Source organism: Oncorhynchus clarkii, chromosome 2 (assembly GCF_045791955.1).
Source record: "Oncorhynchus clarkii lewisi isolate Uvic-CL-2024 chromosome 2, UVic_Ocla_1.0, whole genome shotgun sequence".
NCBI classification, from domain to species: Eukaryota; Metazoa; Chordata; class Actinopteri; order Salmoniformes; family Salmonidae; genus Oncorhynchus; species Oncorhynchus clarkii.
Window position 1 is genome coordinate 72,055,587 of NC_092148.1, and position 21,183 is coordinate 72,076,769.

At 42.1% G+C, this 21,183-nt stretch overlaps 1 protein-coding gene across 2 annotated transcripts in view; it reads left to right on the forward strand.

The window, feature by feature from the left end:
• The first annotated feature begins 758 nt into the window (after positions 1 to 758).
• LOC139373281 (excitatory amino acid transporter 2-like) overlaps positions 759 to 21,183 on the forward strand; it is a 60,452-nt gene continuing 40,027 nt past the window's right edge. For both annotated transcript variants that reach the window (XM_071113618.1, XM_071113628.1), the window contains exon 1: positions 759 to 996. The gene's annotated coding sequence lies outside the window, so the exon portion shown is untranslated. The remainder of the gene's footprint in view (positions 997 to 21,183) is intronic.

The following is a 21,183-nucleotide window of genomic DNA, read 5'->3' on the forward strand; positions in this document are numbered from 1 at the left end:
GTCAAATCAAATCATTTTTTTGTCACATTCACATTACAGTGAAATGCTTACTTACAAGCCCTTAACCAGTTTTAAGAGAAATAAGTGTTAACAAATTTTATAATACAGACAAACATACCATATAATAAGTGTGACACTTGGAGTTTTCAAGCAGTAACAGGGAGAGTTAGTCAGGTTTCAGGCAATGTTATGACTGGTTCACCCAACCGCCTCTGCTACACTGCGATCACCTTTGATTTAGGCTACTCCATCTCTCCACAACTACCACAGAAATTGATACATTAACTGACATTTCTGATTAAGGCAACAACGGGACCCACTGAAATTGGTGACGAATTTGAATTTGGTCGAATTAGCCTGCTGAGTTAAAGAAGGCAGTGGCTTTGGGAGTTTTTAGATCTCAGGCAAGGCTACTTTTTACATGAGCAGTGTTCACCAAATAACCGCTAGTCATTCTAAACCCCCAATATAACCTTTACTACTTCAACAGAAAATAGTGAACTTGTTGTTAAACCCACAATGACTACACCTGACCAGATAATGACACCCATTCAACAAACACACGAACAAACACATGCACAATAGCTTGTGAGTGTGTTATATGAAGGTAAACTTGTTTAACATTTAAATAGATATATAGGTGGGGGGCGTCGAGGTTGCATCGTCAACCAACGAGGAGCAGCATTCCAAAGCACGAGACAGAGAAGAAAAGGGGTGAACAGGAGGAGGGGAGGTGGGGGAAGTGAACGCGCGAGAGAGCGAAGTGAGGCAGAGCTCGTTCAGTCGGACTGTTGAGCACCGGAGCTCCACGGATTACTGTGACAGAAATCCGTCTGTTTGGTTTCTGCTGCTGCGCTCGCTCATGCCCTGGGCGCACTGACGGCTCGGCTCGGCATTTCAGTGGTCGAACGTCTCTGAAGCGGATGCGCGAGACCCCGAGAAGGGAAAGAAGAGACTGAAACTTATTTTCCAATAACTCCGTGATTGAAAATAAAGGTGAGAGGCGATTATTATGCATGTACATTACATGTTTACAGGACATGAGCTTTTGCCTTTAAAGGGGATAATAATAATAATAATAATACATTTGCAGTACTAGTAATACATGAATGACAAATTAGAATTCTGATGATCAGCCCACCATAATTAATGATTATTTGATTATAGGCTAATTACTATCATTATTATAATTATTGTCACTATCATTATTCTTCTTATTCTTCTTATTATGTCCATGCTTCTTTACACCAACTTAAAGTAGTCTTAATGTGGTCAGCCATCATATGGTCCAAACGCCCATATACTGCATTTATAATGGCATGGTCAGGAACAGTGTTGGAGCGCTCCTCCCTTAAACAATGGTCTGCACTTCACATTACGCGCGTGGGCTAAACAGGTGCACGAGGAGTCCATTTTAGGCAGCACATCAATCTGCACTCCCTCTAGAATCCCAAAAACATCTGCCAATTGTTACATTGTCTTCACATTGTTTTATATAAGCCTAATAAAGGATTAACCTGCAACTAAAAGCTATAATTCAAGATGTGTTTCTGCCATAAAACACTCTCATCTAGTCTAATAGTGAGTCGCCAATGTTTGCAGACAATGTGTGGTAATTACGTCACGGTATATCGTGCATCGGGGCTTCAAATTGTGTTGATATAATCCTTCTACCAAACGTCTCCACGGCTCCATACCTCTGTGCCAAATCGCGCGTCTTGCACGAACTGCATCATATCTGTTGGCCCGCGCAGCATTCCCACGTGTGTGGCAGGTAGCCTGCCAGGTCTTACTCAACCCGAGACAGAGAGAACAATGAAGAGAGATCATTGATTGGAAGTTTGTTTTAGTGTTGTATGTCCGAGCTCTTCTAGCGGTCATTCAGTATCTTATCGGTGTTCAGTATCTTATCAGTTGTCAATGAGCTAATACGTAGTCTTCTATATGGCCATATCCGTTATGTTTAGTAAGCAGAGTTATCTTGCATTGACTATGAGTTATAAAGGCTTTGGTTTCTCGGAGCCTACCTGGTTTGTTGTTACTGTAGCCAAAGGATGGAAAACTGGCGGCCATCAAATCAATAAGTATATATATACAGTACTAGTCAAATGTTTGAACACATCTACTCATTCCGGGGTTTTTCTTAATTTTGACTGTTTTCTACATTGTAGAATAATAGTGAAGACATCAAAACTATGAAATAACACATATGGAATCATGTAGTAATCAAAAAAGTGTTAAACAAGTCAAAATATATTTTATATTTGAGATTCTTCAGGGTTTTCACACACACACGAAAGTGCTATATATTTACAATTTACCTCCCCTTCCTTGAACCAATCACTTCGCACCTCCTCCCCTCATTCAATTGCACACTCATGCACACAAGATTTGGTTGGGGGCCCCCCCACCTCATGGGCAAAACATTTTAGTGACACCCCGCTTCTTAACAGTGGAGAGAAACAACGTTTTAAAGTACATTTCCTGGAATTATACACATGTTGCCATGGTGCATCTGGAAATAAAGTTTTCTGCAATTGAATTCATTTTGCCATGGGGTGGAGAGAAAATTGTGCAATTGCATAACACATTTCATGCAATTCTGCCCATTTTGCCATGGGGTGGAGAGACATTTTAGCATTTTTAAAGCTAATTCCTGCAATTCTATCCATTTTGCCATAGGGTGGAGAGACATTTTAGCATTTTTAAAGCTAATTCCTGCAATTCTACCCATTTTGCCATAGGGTGGAGAGACATTTTAGCATTTTTAAAGCTAATTCCTGCAATTCTACACATTTTGCTATTACTTATGCCATATTTATATAATATCTGAGTGACATTGACGAACAAAATCAATGCGGCCGCGGGGGTCCACACACACTCGTCTCCATGGAAACATACTCTCTTGGCACTTGATTGCGTTCACATTACTCTGACAGCCTTTCGTTTGAACACAACCAGAGGACATGTTTCCAGATGCAACATCAATCACCACTTGGGTGATATTGGTGGTCGAAGCCGGACAGAGTGGAGGTGTCTGTCAGGCCTTCAGGGGCTTTGATAAATGCATGTAGAAGATTATGAGTTAATGTTTCATCCTCCAGTGGGAGTCAGTCTGTAGGGACAGTGGCTTGCTGGAGCTTGTGTCTTCAGGCCAGGACCTGATAAAATTGTGGCCGCGTAATTTAAGGGAGAATATGGAGGAGAAAGTGTCCATGTGTCTAATATGTTTTGTCCTGAGCCCGGAGGCTGCACCCGTAGACTGCAGCACTCGCTGGCTGCTGCCATACATGAATGAATACACTGCAGACATTCAGGGGGAGCTTAATGCACGCTCAAGGGCACAGTGTGCCATTTCATGTATATGTGTATCTGGAAAGGGTGCACACAAACGTGTGTGTATCTCGCAAGGGACTGTCTCGAGTGTCAACAGCCATTTACAATAATCTATATGAATGTGTTTCTGGGAGAATGATTCTAAGGACGAGGCTCACATTATGTTTGTCATAGTATTCTCCAGTATTTGTACTCCCTGAATGCAGAAATAGACTTCATGGAATTCCAAAATCCATATCTAATCTCCTTGTTGTTTTGTATTGCCTATATTGGTGACTCCATGTGAAAAACCAGAGGAGGAGAAGGAACTGTCCAGTCCTCATGGATCTTCTGATTTTCTAGAGGGCTCTGTTGGTCTGATTGGGGTGTCTGAGGCTAGTTTGTTAACCTGGGAAAAGGATCTGGATTACTATGGGAGATTATTAGTCTATGGGAGATTATTCAGAATCATTCCTAGATTACGCTATGCATTGCCTCTGTAGAGGAAAAACAGAAAACGCAATAAGATACATATACACCGAATGCTAATTCTAACCCTAATTGTAACCCTAAACCTAACCCTTAAACTGTCCTAGTGGGAACATTGGTAGTTCAGGTACCGACAAGTATAGTAATACAAGACCACGCACGCCCGCCCGCCCGCCCGCCCGCCCACGCAACCACACCCACACACACACACACACTAGGTTAAACCCTGGAGTGGTGCTGATCTAAGTGGACAAAGCCAAAACAATATTAAACAGAATCTATTATCTCAAACATCTTTGAAGGCATGTTTACGTACAGTATGTGTGCGGGGGGGGGGGGGGTCTCTGCTTCTGAGAGGGAAAAAACACGTGTAGGGGACAAGGGAGATATAAAAATGAGCTCACGAAGGCACATTGGGAATATGGGAGGAATAGGGAGTAGCTGCTCAAATTAGTCAAAACATACAATCCTATATGCTTTTTTTGCCCTAATTGATCACTCTTTAATATATAGCGAGAACATAGATATGTAATATAGCAGTTATCCAACTAATATTTTCCACTCTAATTGAAAGAGGGTGCCTTCCCCTGTGATGCTGTGGAAGTGGGAGGGGAGGAAAATTAAGGGCTGATAGACTGGGAAAGGCCAGATGGTGGATTGGAGTTAACCAATAAACAAGAAATAACTCAAATAAATGGAACTGCCTTCACGCTGGTGCAGATGTTGTTAAAGAAAGACTATACATTAACATCAACACTAGGTTCTCCACATGGGGTAGACAACAACGTGTTCTTATTGTTATAACAGCCAGGCTCGTTCACATGGCACAAAGATTACTCACATTTGAGTGTGTGTGTGTGTTCACTTGGTAATAGAGCTCAGGTAGAATAGAGGGAAGTGATACACTTTCATTTTCTGGCAGCAGAGGAGAGAAATGTATATATGAGAGAGAAAGAGAAAGGGAGAGAGTGAGAGAGAGACAGTGAGAGAGTTGGTGTGAAAGTGAGAGAAAGTTAGAGGGCGAGAGTGAAAGTGAGAGAGGGAGGGAGAGAGAGAGAGGGAGATGATGAAAGGGAGAGCGAGAGGGAGGAAAAGGGTACACAGAGTGATCTATCAGGTATTTTATTTGGAGGGAAGGAGATAAATGGGAGGAGGGGTGACAGTGGTGTTGGTGGTGGTGGGTTGGAGGTTGGTGGAGGTAGAGAGACAGTGGGACACTGTTTGATGCTAAGCGTAGCTCTGTGTGCTGAGAGGGTGAGGCCATGAGGGGGTTGCAGGGCAGTGCCATCCTCCTAGACATTAGGCATCTGTTACCTGTCACCTGCCAGGGGTAATCAACCTCTCTCTCTCTCGTTGCTGCTTCTCTGAGATAGCCAGACCTGGGAAAGACTGCTACTGAAAGAGAGATAGCGAGAGAGAGGGTGTGGGGGGTAGGGAAGAATAGCAAAGAAGAGACAGAAAAATATGCAGTATAGGTTGAGATGAGAGAGGGAAGGAAAGCAAAGATTATAAATTAGAGTGTGCATTTTTGTGTGTGTGTTTCCATTCATAGGGCTTCATTGTGGGCTCGCTGGCATTCTGTAGCATCTAGCTCTTGAGTAATCCTCCTGGGAACATGCAGAAACTGCCAAAGTATAATCCAACTCCCTTTTCACCGTTCACCACCTTCTTCTCTCTACATCTCCCTTTACTCTCCCCTGCATATACTGTATCACACTCCCTCCCCTGTCCCGTCAAACTATGTTTCTTCCTCTACTCTCCCCTGTCTATCTCTCTCTCTTCCTCTACTCTCCCCTGTCTATCTCTCTCTCTTTCTCTAATCTCCCCTGTCTCTCACGCTTTCTCTCCCTCTTATCTCCCATGTCTATCCCTCTGTCTTTCTCTCTAATCTCTCTTCTATCTCTGTAATCTCTCGTCTATCTCTGTCTCTCCCTCTAATCTCCCCTTTCTATCTCTCTGTCTCTTCCTCTAATCTCCCGTCTCTCGCTCTGTCTCTACCTCTAATCTTCCCCGCCTATCTCCCTGCCTCTTCCTCTAATCTCCCCTGTCTCTCACTCTTTCTCTCCCTCTTATCTCCCATGTCTATCCCTCTGTCTTTCTCTCTAATCTCTCGTCTATCTCTGTAATCTCTCGTCTATCTCTTTCTCTCCCTCTTATCTCCCCTGTCTATCCCTCTGTCTCTTCCTCAAATCTCCCCTTCTATCTCTCTGTCTCTCCCTCTAATCTCCCCTGTATATCCCTCTGTCTCTCCCTCTACTCTCTGTCTCATCTCTCCTGTCGCTTTCTCTTTCTCCCTGGTCACCCTGTTTCATCATCCCATCTGTTTTTTGCCTCTCTTGTTCTCTCCTCATCTCTTTCTCTGTCTTTCTCACTCTTCCCCTGGTCCTTCAATTTCATCAATCCATCTCTTTCATTTTTTCTCCCTCTCTTTTACTTTCTTCCTTTTCCCTCACTGACACCTTTCTTCCCATTATCGCTGGCACTCTACGCTACTATTCTTCCTATCTGCTTTATATGACTCTCCCTTTTCTTAAGGATACTTGCTATTTTTGCAGCTTGTAGTCCTGCCTGAGAAAAAATGATAGCCCTTTCCCAAGGGTTGCACAAACAAAAGCCCCTTTCCTTGCTCCCTTTCCCTCTGTATGACTGCACCACAACAGACACACAGGCATTCACCAGCCTGCCTACCCACCTTCCTGTCTACCGGCCTGCCTGCCTACTCGCCTGCCTGCCTGCACATGGTCGGCACACTAATAGATCTCCGCTGGTCATAGGCAAAAACATTTCCTCTAATTTAGAATATCTATTATTCTGGGTCCCTGCGGATAGCCTGTGTAGGAAAGAATCTAGTCCCAATTGTGTTTTTCATAACTGCTGTTTCCTCACCTCTCAGCAGTTTGATTCTGTTTTGAATAATGAATACCTTGAGACTTGCATTCAAGTTTTTCCTAATTATCCTAAACTGTGCTTCTAGGAAAGATGAATGGCGTTACAGCTCACAATTCTTCTAAATATAGTGTGATAAAGCTATCGCTAACACAAACAAGCTATTTTGGTTTTATCTTCCCTGGTTTGGTGTTCAGGAGAGGGGCAAAGTGCACAGGTGGACAGTTGTCACATAAGAACATGTCTTACTGTAGAACATTACAGCACTGTAGCTGAAATTTTGTGTATCCTTTCCTTTTACAGAAAAATAGACATGTTTCCCTTAGGCATATATTTTACAGTAGTCTGCCTTAGCTGAATGTTATAGTAATGGCTAGTGAAATTGAATTTACTTACAATTTGTAGGCTAGCTGATAACGGTAAAAGCCCAAAAAAGGTAGGCAGTTACAGTTGCAAAGTAGGCCAACTCTGAGGTCAGATCAAATGTCAGTCTAGAATGTCCCTTACAAACATTGATATCGCCATCTAAATCAATATCTGTAAGGATATGTGACAAACTCTTGCAAAGTGTATAGAATAGACTCCAATTTACAGAAATCCATGCATTTTCCTCACATAGAATGTTTGCGTCAGATCCAACTGTACTTGTGTATTGTTCAATATTCTATAGTTTTAGTGGAATCTTACTGCTCTCTGAATGGTTTCAAGATTTGAAGTGCGCTTCTCTTGAAAGGCATCCTGTCGTATGACATAGATACCCATCGAAGCCCCATATACTACCCACCACTGCGACCTGTATGCTCTCGTTGGCTGGCCCTCGCTTCATATTCGTCGCCAAACCCACTGGCTCCAGGTCTTTGCTGGGTAAAGCCCCACCCTATCTCAGCTCACTGGTCACCATAGCAGCACCCACCCGTAGCACGCGCTCCAAAAGGTATATTTCACTGGTCACCCCCAAAGCCAATTCCTCTTTCGGCCGCCTTTCCTTCCAGTTCTCTGCTGCCAATGACTGGAACGAACTGCAGAAATCACTGAAACTGGAGACTCATATCTCCCTCACTAGCTTTAAGCACCAGCTGTCAGAGCAACACACAGATCACTGCACCTGTACATAGCTCATCTGTAAATAGCCCATCCAACTACCTCATCCCCATACTGTTATTTATTTTACTCCTTTGCTCCTTCTCTACTTGCACACTCATCTTCTGCACATCCATCACTCCAATGTTTAATTGCTAAATTGTAATTATTTCGCCACTATGGCCTATTTATTGCCTTACTGTCACGGCTGTTGAAAGAACTGGACCAAGGTGCAGTGTGGTGAGTGCACATATTCCTCTTTATTTAGGATGAAAGACCATAAACAAAGTCAACTTCCCACAAAGACCGGCGGAAAAAGAGCTACCTAAGTATGGTTCTCAATCAGAGACAATGATAGACAGCTGTCCCTGATTGAGAACCCTACCCGGCCAAAACATAGAAATACAAATAATAGAATATAGAATACCCACCCCAACTCACACCCTGACCAAACCAAAATAGAGACATAAACAGGATCTCTAAGGTCAGGGCGTGACACCCTTATCCTACCTAATTTGCACACATTGTATATAGACTTTTTTCTATTGTATTATTGACTGTATGTTTGTTTATTCCATGTGTAACTCTGTGTTGTTGTTTGTGTCGCACTGCTTTGCTTTATCTTGGCCAGGTTGCAGTTGTAAATGAGAACTTGTTCTCATCTAGCCTACCTGGTTAAATAAAGGTGAAATAAATAAAATAAAGAAATATCAAGGACAGAAGCCCAAGATTCATATTTGTATGGAGGGGGTGGCAGGGGTGGGCTGGGGGGGCTAGTACAGACCAGGGATGGGTTATAGTGGTCAGTATTCACAGAAGCAATGTGAATGGCTTGCCCCCCTCTCTCTCTTCAAACCCAAACCACCCACAATCCCCTTGGCACCCGCTCCAGCAGAATTCAGGTCAGCAGGGAGGGTGCACTCTTTTTGTTCCTTCTCTTGGCACCAAAGCCCATGCCACTGAGAACAATCCCCCATTGTGGGTAAACAAAAGAATCATCATTATTAAAGCACATTAAGGAATCATTAAAAACAAATGGAAGAGCTCATCCGAACAATTGTCCCAATATGTAGCACACCAGACTCCGAGCAGCCATCAGATGGACACAGCATTGAGAGTGGGCGTTGTTTTTTGGCACTCACTTTCTTGCACATAAACCAAGCTGTTGGTGAGTACCATATCTTGTTGGTGATAAGATTGGTTGGAGTTTTATGCCATGAATAAAAAATTATACTATTCAGCATATACAGATGTAGTATTTTAATTTGATCTCCCTGTTTTTGCAGGAAATGTCCTGAACAACAGTGTATTTGAGGTTTAAAAAGGTTTATAAAGTTTTTAATTTTCACTTAAAAATGTATCAAAACCTACACAAATATCAATTAATGATAATCCACACAATAGTTCACATGTCCTGTTGCTGCAGGATTATTTTCCTGCAGTGGGAAACTGGTCAAATTAAGATCCTACATATGTAACTGTTATTGTAGACAGTAGGAACCCAGTCCCACTAGGCCATCCTGTCTCTCTCCCTCCAGTGAAACCACTCAGCAGGGAACACAAGAGGTGTCTCCACAGCCACTTGGGAGCTGTACAAAAATAATCTGACAAACAATATCTGACCACTCTCAAGCACTGTGGTCCAAGTCGGTAGCAAACGGATCATGAAAACACACACCTCCTCTCCTCCTCCATCAACGCCCCCTCCTTCCATCTCTCCCCTCCTTCCTTGCTTTCCTCCCTTTTCTCTCTCCCCCAAATCCTCAATTTAGTGCCATAATGGTCCTGTGAGGCAGGTTTGTGTGCTGTTTTGTGGAGCTCAGGGGGATCGGTGTGCATTAATGTCCCTCTTGACTATGTAAATAGCCAGGGCTGTGGGAGCACAGAGCTGAGCTGCCACTTGTCTGCTTAATTGCAGAGAGCTCCATCACTTTCAGACACTCCGGGAGCCAAAAGGGGGACATGCATGAGAACTTCAGCACCAAGGACAATGGCCACACTCTGAAGAGTATCCACGACACCCTGGGCCCACCTCCCTCTCCTTCCGGAGGTTCCCCCTTTCCATCTTTTTACCCCTACTCCTCTCCCCCCTAACTCCTAATGCTTCCCTATCATCCCTACCCCATAGCCCCCAACCTCCCTCGTGTACTCCCCTCTCCCCTTCCCACCCTCATACCTCAGCCTATCCCCAAACCGAGCCGATAGAGCATACAGCCCCATTTTGTTTACCTCACCGCTTTTCCAGCGGAACACACAACAATCCCCTTCATTGCCTGTTTGTCAGACCCCTTTTCAGAACTAAAAGACAAGAGTGAGGGAAAGAAAGGGCGAGAGAGAAAAAATACACAAAAAAACAGAAGAAACAATTAAAAACCTCTTGTGAACCCTGCAATATAGCGGTTTCCCAGCCCTGGGGCCTGTGAACTAACTTGGAGGCCTCTAAAGTGGTCCATTATGCCAGCAGGGCTGGCGTGTTCCAAGAGCGCCTCTCCTCAATCGCTGACCAACACAGAGGGGGTTTTGTTCCAGGCTTCTTGGCTCACCACACCATGCACTGGTTAATTAGGACCTGCATTAATGTATCTATCCATCTGTCCACCTACAGTAGGCCCTGTTACTCCACTGCCGTCTCTGTCTAACCCTTGCCCACTCCACCTGTAATTTTTGTTAGACACATTTGGAATTGATAAGTGTATCGTGTGCTGCCGTGGGTATTGTATAGTATCGGAGTAGGGAGAGGCAAAGGAAGCAACTGAATGAGTTGTCTCCGTAGTTGAACTGCAAGTCAACTAGGGCTGTTGTGGTCATGCAAAAACCTGCCGGTCTCACGGTAATTAAACGTTAGTTAACATAAACGCATTTTGCATCTCCAGCCCTCCATCATACAAGCTGCATAGAAGCCACTGATACAGGCCTTTGGAACATCTACATTTCAATAAGTCTAATAAATAATTTTAAAATACTCTATCACAATATATACATTATTGGAAACATCATATGAAGAAAATGTATTTCAGAAGAACAGAATATGAGTTGGCCTACTGTATCTGGCTATGCTCCATGCCATAGGCTGTAGGCTTTTTCATTTAGCTGACAAGATATGCTTTATAGTAAAGAATAATGTAATTAAGCTTAGCTGAATAAAAGAGAAAGGATATTTTTCCCATTCCAGAGCGAGTGTGCATATGAAGTGTCTATGTTGAGCATAAAAGTGATCACTTAAAACAGGTCCTACAGTATATGCTAGATTTTGAGTTATTTGGCAACTTTAGTTTTGAAAGATACAAACTTTTGAATGTCTTAGAAATCAACACATATATGGGCTGCATGGTGCGACTTAATGATGATTTGAGAAAGTCGCAAAAAAAGGTTGTGCTCTGTTGCTTGCCTTAGGCTGCACAGCTGTTCTCTCATCAAGTGATCATATTTTCACCCATCAGACTATTCCTAATTTAAACTTGTCTTTACTAATATATCAAATTAGTTTAGATTTAGAATGCCTCATTATCAAATGGGAAGGAATAGGTGCAGGGGAATGCACTCGAATAGCGAACGCACGCTTTCCCGAAGGTCCATTTTACTCCTCGCATCAACCAATGTTTTAGCAGCATGCTCTCTCTGCGTTCAAGGTGATATTCCACCCAAACTCTATATGCCATGGGCTCTCCAACCCTATTCCTGCAGGTACCCAGTGTTTATTTTGGAAACCAGGTGAAATCTGTTTGGGAACATTGATGTAGTAACATGTTTTCACAAACTAAATATATTTCACTAAACTGTTGACAGCCTACTTGAGAAAGGAATAAAGAAGAGAGAGGAGGCGATGGAAATGCACGGTGGTGAGATATTCTGCCTCTAAAGGTAATGTGTCAGCCTATTAATTATATAAAAAAATGCCCTATTAGCAGGCTTTTCAAAATCAAATACAAATGCAATATAATGTTAGGCTAACTATGTAGCCCTGCACAATCAATGAACCATCAGCATCGCCTAGGCCTATACGTTCTCTCTCTGACTCATGGATAGAACATTTGGAGCATAGAAAAAGGTAACCAGTCCATCCAGTATGCATAATAATACAGTCCACACTCAAAGATGATTACTCCAATTCGTTTAATTTTGGAGTAGAGGCTACCAAAGACATCTTCAATCAGTTTTATTTTATGTTTTTCTGGCATGCATAATATGCAGTAAGCTACATACTGTATAACAGTACAAATATAGTTTTAATTCAGGGTTTTCTTCGGGCTTGGGCTCATATTAGCCTATGCATAGGCATAACCTTTAATATTCATATGGGTGTTTTGAATTAATCATCACCTTAGAAAGTGCTGTCCATTTCGTTGTGTTAGCCTTTGAAACAAAATCCACAACGACCATGTTTTACACTCAGTTTCAACTTGCTGTTGAACTTCTTTCTTCAAACTGATCATCACAGTGATGTGAGTTTTGAAAGCCATATACTGTTTTGATGATATGTGTTTGATGTGATTTTTGAATGCATTTGCATTGATGTCAGAGTGGTTAGAGAGACAATAGAGCCCTGAGTACCAAGTCATTCGGACCTGATGGTTGTTAGCAAGTTGTGTACTACCAAAGCATGTCCAGAGGGCATAACAGGAGAATACAGTGACTGCCCGTTTGGCGGTAATATGGTAACCGCAACAGTCCTGAACTCAACTTCATGTTGAGATGTGTGTGGCCCTCAGGGACCCTCCAAGTGTTAGCCTTCTGTGATGTGCATTTTCCTGTGTATCTGTTCCACAGCGGGTGAGGACTTTTTTCTCATACTAATACAATAGCTAACAGCCAGTCTTTGATGAGAGGGATGCACGGTTTTCTACAGTATAGGCTCTAGGCCAGGATACCCCAACTGGCAGTGGTTTTATTTGGCCCCCCAAGTTTTCTGAGATGTTCTTCATTGTTGGACATACAAGATTGTAAAAACACTAGGAAATCAGCTCCAAGTGATTTTAATTTTGGAAATCTGTTCCCAAATATTCCCAGCATAATAGAGAGATAAATGTGGACCCCCCAAGTGGTGCAGCGGTCTAAAGCACTGCATCTCAGTGCTAGCGGTGTCACTACAGACCCTGGTTCTATTCCAGGCTGTATCACAACTGACCGTGATTGGGAGTCCCATAGGGCGGTGCACAATTGGCCCAGTGTCGTCTGGGTTAGGGTTTGGCCGGGGTAGGCCGTCATTGTAAATAAGAAGTTGTTCTTAACTGACTTGACTAGTTAAATAAAATGCAAAAATATAAGCAAGTTTTAAAATTATGTTTTAGTCAAATATTATATCTGTTTGGTATTCTTGCATTCAATTTGCAGTCTACAAATGATTTGTAATTATGTTCCAGCCCCCCGACCATGCGCTCAAGAAAGAAATCGTCCTGCGGCTGAATCTATAGTAGTTGATGAGTCCTGCTCTTGGCCTTCTTATGGTTGGATGGTTTGAGTGTAGATGGCCCACTTATGGGGTGTGAATTGTTTTCTCATAATCACCTTTAATGTGCAGATGTAAAGGTTTTCATACAGTTTACACTGAAGGCTGTTATAAACTCCGGGAGTTGACATGACAGCTGTAAAAATGTATGCTATCCATGTTATTGTATTGATTGATACCTTATCAATCCTTTTAAGTAAATGTATGGAGTGTGCTTGCAACCATATACAGTGCCTTCAGAAAGAATATTTACCCCTTGACTTATTCTACATTGTGTTGTGTTACAGCCTGAATTCAAAATGTATTAAATATGTTTTTTTCTCACCCATCTACACACAATATTCCATAATGACATAGTGAAAACATGTTTTTGGAAATTTTAGCAAATGTATTGAAAATAAATCTCATTTACATAAGTATCCGCACACCTGGGTCAATACACTGTAGAAGCACCTTTGGCAGCAATTAGAGCTGTGAGACTTTCTGAGTAAGTATTTTAGAACTTTCCACACCTGGATTGTGCAATATTTGCTGATTCTTATTTTTTTTAATTTTTTTTTATGTCATGCTCTGTCAAATTGGTTGTTGATCATTGCTAGACAACCATTTTCAGCTCTTGCCGTAGATTTTCAAGTAGATTTAATTCAAAACTGAAACTCGGCCATTCACTGTCTTCTTGGTAAGCAACTCCAGGGTAGATCTGGCCTTGTGTTTTAGGTTATTGTCCTGCTGAAAGGTGAATTAGTTTCTCAGTGTCTGGTGAAAAGCAGACTGGAACAGGTTTTCCTCTAGGATTTTGCCAGCGCTTAGCTCTATTCCATTTCCATTTCCTAAAAAACTCCACAGTCCTTAACAATTATACCCATAACATGATGTAGCCACCACTATTCTTGAAAATATGGAGAGTGGTACTAAATAATGTGTTGTATTGGATTTGCCCCAAAAATAACACTTTCTATTCAGGACAAAAAATTGCTAAGCTAAATGTTTTGCAATATTACTTTAGTGCCTTGTTGCAAATAGGATGCATGCTTTGGAATATTTGTATTCTGTACAGGCTTCCTTCTTTTCACTCTGTCAATTAGGTTAGTATTGTGGAGTACCTACAATGTTTTAGATTCATCCTCAGTTTTCTTCTATCACAGCCCTTAAACTCTGTAACTGCTTTAAAGTCACTATTCCTTCCTCTCTGGTAACTGAGTTAGGAAAGACAGCCTGTATCTTTGTAGTGACTGGGTGTATTGATACACCATCCAAAGTGTAATTATTAACTTCACCATGCTCAAAGGGATATTCAATAGCTTATTTCTTTATTTTTATCCATCTACCTATAGGTGCCCTTCTTTGCGAGGTGTTGGAAAACATCCCTGGTCTTTGTGGTTGAATCTGTAGTTGAAATGCTGTCACATTCGTTGAAATGAGCGGACCAAGGCGCAGCGTGGTAGGCGTTAATTTTCCTTTTATTTTAAATGACATCGAAAAAACACCAAAATACAAAAAACAAACGTAAAGCTACATGCAGTGCAGAAAGCATCTAAGCACAAACAAGATCCCATAACTAAAGGTGGAAAAAAAGTCTGCCTAAGTATGATCCCCAATCAGAGACAACGATAGACAGCTGCCTCTGATTGGGAACCATACCCGGCCAACAAAAACTAGAATGCCCACCCAAATCACACCCCGACCTAACCAAAGAAATAAAAAGGCTCTCTATGGGCGTAACAAATGCACTGTTCGATTGGGGGGCCGTACAGATAATTCTATGTGTGGGGTACAGAGATGAAGTAGTCATTCAAAAGTTATGTTAAAAACTATTATTGCACACAGAGCGAGTCCATGCAACTTATGTGATTTAAAAAAATGCATTTTCACCCCTTTTTTCTCCCCAATTTCGTGGTATCCAATTGGAAGTAGTTACAGTCTTGTCTCATCGCTGCAATTCCCATACGGACTCGGGAGAGGCGAAGGTCGAGAGTCACGCGTCCTCCGAAACATTACCTAACCAAGCCGCACTGCTTTTAGACACAATGCCCATCCAACCCGGAAGCCAGGCGCACCAATGTGTCGGAGGAAACACCGTACGCCTGGCCCGCCATTATGTGACTTGTTGAGCAAATTTTTACTTCTGAACTTATTTAGGCTTGCCATAACAACGGTTTGAATACTTATTGACTCAAGACATTTTAGCTTTTCATGTTTTTATGAATTTGTAAAAATTTCGAAGAACATAGTTTCACTTTGACATTATGGGGAATTATGTGTAGGCTAGGGACAAAGAAAATCTCAATTTAATCTATTTTAAATTCAGGCTGTAACATAGCAAAATGTGGAAAAAGTCAAGGGGTGTGAATACTTTCTGAAGGCACTGTATCTGACATGTCTCTCAGATATGGGAAGTGACCTGTCCCAACATCCCTGTCCCTCTCCCCCTCCACTCAGTATTTTCGTTAAACAGAAAACCCAAACATATGGCAGCAGATCCACAAGGTCTGCCATGAGAGGTGACTGTATAGTTCCCTTAAAGAAAAGCACCTTTAGTAAATCCGTTTTCTCTGTGAGAGCTTCCCATGTCTGGAATACACTGCCATCAGACACACATAACTGCACCACATATCACACTTTCACAAAATGCTTGAAGACATGGCTAAAGGTCAATCAGATTTGGTAACATGATCCCTAGCTGTGTATTGCCATATTTCCATGTTGTCTGTTGTCTGTAGCTTGTGAGGTGTGGGAACACTTTGTTGCTTTTATGAATTTTGTCTTGCTGCTCTTTGTTCTATGTTGCTATGTCTGTATGCTAAGTCTTGCTTGTCCTATGTTGCTCTGTCTGTATGCTATGTCTTGCTTGTCCTATGTTGCTATTGTCTATATTGTAATTGTTTTTAATAACCTTCCCAGGGACTGCGGTTGACAATTAGCCGGCTGGCTAAAACCGGCACTTTTACTGAAACGTTGATGTGCACTGTCCCTGTAAAAAATAAAATAAACTCAATAAATAAACGCAAACATGAGTGAGTATTCTGTAGCCTAGGTTTCGTGGCCTATGTGATTAGTGGGAAGCAAATAATGTTGACGCACCCTTTACTAATATGCCTGAGATTGCCTGTGTTTAAAACACAGAGCAGCCCTGTTTACATCGTGATGTATTTCATTACGGTGTACGTTATCTTCATGCAATCTCGTTCTGCCACTGGACGGCGTGCATAGGGTTTCACAAAGCAAGACAAAATGGAAGATAGTCTAGTCTCTTGTCAGAGATCTCATTTTTTGGGGGAGATTGCAAAATATGACCTTTTGATTCAATACAGGAGACAAATATTGTTTCAGTTAATAATAAAATAGGTTTAATTTAGTTACTTTTTACTCGTTAGCTGAAGACTAGTCTATACTAGCGCTAGCAACCTCCACCTAATAATTATCATCAAAAACATGTGTCAATAACATCTCAATGAACTAAAACAGGAGGAAACAGTCATAAAGTATAATTGGCTTAACAGCCAATCTGTATTATTTAACATACTAGTAGAATTGTATTCACTTTTAGGAATGAGTAATTGTTTACAAGTTACTAGCTATCCACATATTTTCATCTTCTTCTGTGGTTTGGTAACTTCCTGTCCTTCTATGAATTTTGTCCGGACTGAAGGGTTGTGACTCGATGGAGTACAGCTACGACCGGCAGTGACTTTTCGTAGCAGGTTAGGATAGCGTTTTAGATAACCCTAACACTAACCCTATCCCTTTTCCTAACCTTAATCTAATTATCCTAACCTGCTACATTCATTTTCCTAATCTGCTGTGTTAATTCTCCTAACCTGCTGAGTATATTATCCTAACCTGCTATGGAAAAGTAACTTCCTGTCATCGCTTCTACCACCTAGTCAAAACCGGACTGAAAAAGCCACAGAGTTTGGAAAACTTCTAAGTATGACAGTCGTCTCACAACAGAACCTTCACCCGCATTGTTGCATTGCGACATAGTGGAGGCTAAAGTGCTTGACTCAGATTGCATATATGTTAAGTTAGAAATCAATTATACACTGTGTTGTTGGAGAACAGCTGGATATTTCCATAGAAAGCTGTATTTGACAGAACATGGAACAGAGCAGGGAATCACACACAGTTCTGTTGTAAAATGGGATTACTTTAGGCTGATGTTTTTGAGGGTTTAACACTCTCTGAGAGGATTCCCTGGGTGTAGAGATTACATACTCGAGTATCAGACACTTGACAGGGGAAAAATACATGTAGCTTAAATGTAAGTAATTACAATTGACTCACACTGGTTGTAGTTGACATAAACAGGCGGGAAGAAGCTCCCCACCCCAAGCCCCTTCTCTCTATTTCTCTTTCTCTCTCTCTCTTTCTCTCAAAAGCATTCCAATACTGCTATAGAAATATTACAAAAGGCTAGACAAAGTTAAAATTTCTCATTTAATATGTTACATATGTCCCCCATTTATTTATTTTTTATTGTTGATTGAATGTCGCAGTGCTAGGCTAGTCATTAGGAAAACATTTGGGTTTCGTCCAGCTAGACTTTTCCCCCTAAATTCAATAGCTTTATTAGTATGCTCTCAACTGTTTTGCTTAGAAACCAGTTAGGTGGTCCAGATTTTTGGCCAAACTGATCTTTGCTAAGAAAATGTATTTCTTATTTGTTCAGACATATCAGCACAAGCAAGACAATGGTCAGCAGCATATCTGGTACTTATCAAATAGACATAGAAGCAGATAAGATAAATGGAGAGATAGACTATGTGTAGAGATTAGAGAATGAGAATGGAAGGAAGAAAGAGAGAAGAGAAGTCTCAGGAGCTGAGTCTTGCTACTCCACTGACAGATCCGTCACACTTTTCTGCCTCCCTGATACCAGCCCTCTCCTCCATCCCTCTCTCCCCACAGTGCTAGCAGGCATTGATCTGCATCCTGGTTCAAAAGTATTATCCAACACAGTGTCACAATTTGAGACAAAACGATGAATGAATACTTGATGCCCTTACTGCCAGCATCTATTAGCCTGGTTGGCGCCATAGAGTTTACACAAGTAGTTCACAGTACTGCATGCTCAGTTTCCACATAGTGTTGTACAGCTACTGTGGTACTTGCTATTTAGTGGGCATTACATTTCTGCCGGTAGATGACATATGGTGCTTCTGTAGGTATGTATCTCTAGAGTAATGTAATGGTAGTAGTATGATATAAGTTGTATCTGGAGGAATCTGTAGTACAGTCTGTAGATACAGAGCAGCTGGTAGATGACAGAAACTGTCTGCACTAATGAAGCACATCCTGTAAAAGGTTTGTATAGACACAATGTGTATAATATGTGAACATCTCTGGGGCATTGTGAAGACTGTATATGAGTGGTTTCAGATGGAGTTGGATGTACTGGCTATTACAGTATGTATGCTAAGATATAGCATAGTGCTGCCAGCATATGATGTAATGTGCATGTCTATTTATGTGCCTGCACTTGTGTGTGTATATACTGTATGTCAGTGTGGAGGAATGCTGTGTCTCGCTTGACTCTGAGGTAGTGTGATTGTATTTGTATGTATTAGGGATCCCCATTAGCTGCTACTCTTCCTGGGATCCAAACATATTAAGGCACTTACATTAGACATAAAACAAAGGATAAATCATATAACATTATTACACCACTACATATCTACAATACAAAATGTATAATATGTATAAAGGTGAAGAGAACAAAAGGAGAGGAGAGTGAGTCTGTGGGGTGAGAAGAGTAGAGGAGAGCTGAGCTGGGTCTGTAGTGTTTAATTAGAGATTGCAATCCCTTCACCCCTCCTTGTATGCCCAGGAACCGACACAAGGACATTTATGGCAATATGTATGCCGCTGACAGTATGATTGTGTGCGTGTGTGTGTGTGTCCGCATAAGTTGTGCACATTTGAGAGTGTGGCAGGTGAGCCTAGTGATGTATGAAACAGAAATGGTTTTGTAAGCGCAATAATCCCATTTCACGGGGTGAGCCTACTAACACAGATGTCAGCCTCTTCTGTAATCAACAGATGTAATTCCATGCTGGATCCCTCAGATTCAAATAAACATACACATAAATACTCATTCTCCACTTTAATTGATTGCTTTAATCTGGCCTCTCTACCGGTACACTTGAACCATCCACTCCCATTCCCCTCCCTTCCCTAATTTATCCTTCCCCTCTATATCTCTGTCTCCTAACCTCTCTTCTCCTCAAGCCGTCTATCTCTACATCCCTCCTTCACTCTCTCGTTCGCTACCTCCTTTGCCCCCTCCCTCTCTCCCTCTCATTCCAGCTGATCTGTGCAGTGTAGCGGGTGTAGGAGGGGTGGGCCTGCCTTCCCGCCTATCTGCCTTCCTGATTTAATGAGGTCCTATAGGGATTGGACTGAAGCCATCAAAAGCTGCACTCCTCTCCTCTCTGCCATACAGCCAGCTGTGTTAAACAGATGTGCTGGCGTTAATGATAGCAGCACTGTCTCATACCCAGCATGTGTGAATGCAGGGATGGGGAACAGGAGAGAAACGAGAGGAAAGAGGGAGAGGTGAGAAAAGGGGAGGAGAGGCTCTCTAGCGTAGAAACAAAGCTCTTCTCTGATTAAGTGGAGGGAATGAGTGAGAGGAGAGGAGGGGGAAAAGGGAGGTGCGATAAGGGAAATCTCCTAGATTACAGATTACCTGGGGTGAGAGAGGAGAGAATACATTTGGAGGGAGGTGGAGGGAGATTGGGGGAGAGATGGAGAGAGGAGGTGAAGAGGTGTTGGGAGATTTGGGGAGAGATCAAATAAAATAAAATTGTATTTGTCACATACACATGGTTAGCAGCTGTTAATGCTCCCTGTTCACCCACGACTGCGTGGCCATGCACGCCTCCAACTCAATCATCAAGTTTGCAGACAACACTACAGTGGTAGGCTTGATTGATTACCTGCAGGGAGGAGGTGAGGGGCCTAGGAGTGTGGTGTCAGGAAAATAACCTCACACTCAACGTCAACAAAACAAAGGAGAAGTCAGTACAGGTGCATCAAAGCAGGGACCGAGAGACTGAAAAACAGCTTCGATCTCAAGGCCATCAGACTGTTAAACAGAGACCACTAACATTGAGTGGCTGCTGCCAAAATACTGACTCAACTCCAGCCACTTTAATAATGGAAAAATGTATGTAAAAAATGTATCACTAGCCACTTTAAACAATACCACTTCATATAATGTTTACATACCCTACATTACTCATCTCATATGTATATACTGTACTCGATACCCTCTACTGCGTCTTGCCTATGCCGTTCTGTACCATCACTCATTCATATATCTTTACGTACATATTCTTCATCCCTTTACACTTGTGTGCATAAGGTAGTTGTTGTGAAATTGTTAGGTTAGATTACTCGTTGGTTATTACTGCATTGTCGGAACTAGAAGCACAAGCATTACGCTACACTCACATTAACATCTGCTAACCATGTGTATGTGACAAATAAGATTTGATTTGATTTAATGCGAGTGTAGCGAAATGCTTGAAGAGAAGTGGAGGGAGGTGGACAGGTGGTTTGGGGGGAGGGAGAAAGGTGTAGGGAAGTGAAGAGGTGGAGGGAGATTGGGGTAGAGATTGAGAGGAATGGAGGTACAGTAGGTGGACAGCCCAGATACTAATTCCTCCTGGTGTCTTTGTGAGAGCTAACAAAACCACAAGCTGACAGCAGCATCAGACCATAAAAGACTGGGAGAGAAGCGTGAGAGATGGAAATGGAGAGAGTTGATTGTTAATTAGGATCTATGGGAAACGGAGAGAGAGAAATAAAGAGGAGAGAAGAATATAGGAGAAAGAATAGGAGGTGGATAGAGAGAGAATGGCAGTTCGAGGGAGAGCATAGTAAAAGGAAAACAGGAGAAAAAAATAGAGATTCATTCACTCATCCTCTCTCTCTCTCTCTCTCTCCCTCTCTCTCTCTCTCTC